Raw genomic sequence first — 2,734 nt, forward strand, 5'->3', positions numbered from 1 at the left:
GACAGTAACTAGTAATATATAATGTATTACATTTTGGAAGTAACTTGCCCAACACTGATGAGGACACGGGAACATACTGTTTTCAGTAGGCTGTAAATAAGCAAGTTTGCAAACTCGGTCACAATTGTAAAAGCCGTGTCCAGAATTAAATATTTCCACGCGTTTACAGCACAATTATACGTGTTTTGACACACTGCCACTGTTTTTAACGAAGAGGCTTGGAAAGTCGGTCCTCTGAGATCTCATTAGCTATTTCAATTAGCAAACGGCATGGAGGGTAGGTTACAGGTTTCCGTGGCCTCTGGGATGCCGACGGCTGCCAGGAAGGAGCAATTAGGCCTCACGGAGGAGACGGAGTGACCCACTAATTCAACTAAAACACACATAGACGCGTCCAGGGATGGCAAATGTAAAGCTAAGTGTGTTAGCTTATAGATGCTTTTACCATCCAGATATCTGGAGACCAATTTGAAGAATCTTCTTTCTTCTCAGTTCCTTAAATGTTGAATTTTCAATGTGTCTAGCAAGTGAACACATGAAATATTAGCGTATTCTGTAGGCCTACGTAACAAAACGTTCTTTGGTAAAATCAACTGGTTTGGTCAAGTAGCCTATCACCAGAGCTGGGTAGATTATACTTACAAATTGTAGTCCGTTACTTATTCCAAATTACATGACAAAAGTTGTAGTTAGTAATGTAATCCATTACATTACACATTTTAGGTAGCCTAATATAATTTGACTACTTTCTGATTACTTTTAGATTACTTTTGACTTAATTCGTTTAGGCTATCACATTGATTTAAGTAGCCCAGGTTAAAAAAAAGTTCACTTCCATAATGTACTTGAAGTACTCTATTTTTGCGCACTAATTTTGTATTACGGTAATATAGCTACTAAAATGATTCTTTAGTACTTCTTAAAATAAACCTACATCAACTAAGTGTACTCAACTATGCTACTTGTAGTACACTTGAACCCATCTTTCATAGGCTACACTAGTATACTCAAGTGTAGGCTACTACAAGTGGTAACTAAATACATTTTTTTAAAATACAGAGATGGTATGTTAAAAGCGAGTTTTATTTCATATGCATGGTGTCCCAAAATATCACAGCTGAGTACACTTAGTTGATCTTAAGTTTATCTTAAGAAGTAAAGAATCATTTTTAGTAAAAAAAATTAGTGCGCGGAAATAGAGCACTTATGGAAGTGTAGATTTTTAACCTGGGAGGATTGAATCTTGTACCATATTGATATAAAAATGCAAAGAGTAAGAAAATATATTCCATATTCCAAGGAACATTTAAAAGATGAAAAAGTAGAATTAGGGAGAATCAATAAATTCTGAATAATTTATTGCTATTGAGTGAATTATATGTAATCCTGTAATCAATAAAAAGTAACTGTATTCTGATTGCGAGTATTTTAAAATGTAATCTAATTAAAAATGTAATGTAATCCAGATTACATGTAATCATGTACCCAGCTCTGCCTATCACTTGTTTATCTTCTGATGTCTGATGAAGTTAGGTGTCTTTACACAGCAATTTTAACTGGATGCCTTTATACCAGGGCCTGAGGAGAGCAGGCGTAATTTTGTCTGGCTGTTATGCAGCATATATTTACACAACATTTGGAGCAAGTACAGAGCAGCCCTATCTGTGTAAGGATGCCAAATAGCATTGCTCATGGTCCGCTCTCAAGGAAACTGCTGAAGCCCATAATTTCGAGATGACCAGGACAGTTCAATTGTGGTTGTTGTGGTGAGTTAAAATCACATTCCAGACGAAGGGACGGTTCACCAAGACACACTTGAGGTGCTAAGAATGGCTTAAGTAGCATTCAGTCACTGTTTCGCAAAGCTATGTTTTATGTTCTGAAATTGGCTCCTTGATTTAGTTTTGTGGGTAGCTATAGTTATGTGATTTAGTGATGGTATCACTATCAGATGGAAAAACCACGGTTTATGATAAATACGTTTGATATAGCCTACCATGTCTCATAATGTTTGTTTACTTCCACATGGCACTAGCCCACTACATAGCGAAAAACAACAAAGTATGACTTTTAATTTATTTCATATATGACTATATGCTTAGAATCTGCAACAATTATGTATTCTAATATCAGAATTTAATGTGTCAGATGTGAACGAAAATTAAATATTAAATTTAAAAAAAGTCTAGAATGTTATTAATCTATGAAATTATATAAGTGATTAAGCTTTGAACACAAGCTTTGAATAAATGACTAGCCTACACACATACATAGGCTATACATACATACATAAATGTTTGGATCCAACAAGAAAATTGAAACCAGTAAAATTTGGACAGTGTGGTATTGTTACATGAGAAATTAATATTACGGACACCGCCCCCTAGTATGAGGTTCCATTTGTGTCAAAAATGAGTCGACTGCTTTGTGCTTTGTACTATACATTTGTCTTTGTCTACAGTCATTGCCTACTTGTTCAGGTAAATCAGTATATGTAGGCGTGTATGTTGTCTGTTGACGTCGTCTTAATCTGTCGTCCTGCCTGCTTTTTCTCTGTCATTTAATTACTGTCGTCCTTATTGTCGTTTTGTTCTGTCATCTTATTCTGTCGTCCCAACTGTCGTCCTGTTCTGTCGTCCTAACTGTCATCTTATTCTGTCGTCCTTACTGTCGTCTTGTTCTGTCATCCTAACTGTCATCTTATTCTGTCGTCCTTACTGTCGTCTTGTTCTGT

Source organism: Sinocyclocheilus rhinocerous, unplaced genomic scaffold (assembly GCF_001515625.1).
Source record: "Sinocyclocheilus rhinocerous isolate Xijiao unplaced genomic scaffold, SAMN03320098_v1.1 scaffold623, whole genome shotgun sequence".
Taxonomy (NCBI): domain Eukaryota; kingdom Metazoa; phylum Chordata; class Actinopteri; order Cypriniformes; family Cyprinidae; genus Sinocyclocheilus; species Sinocyclocheilus rhinocerous.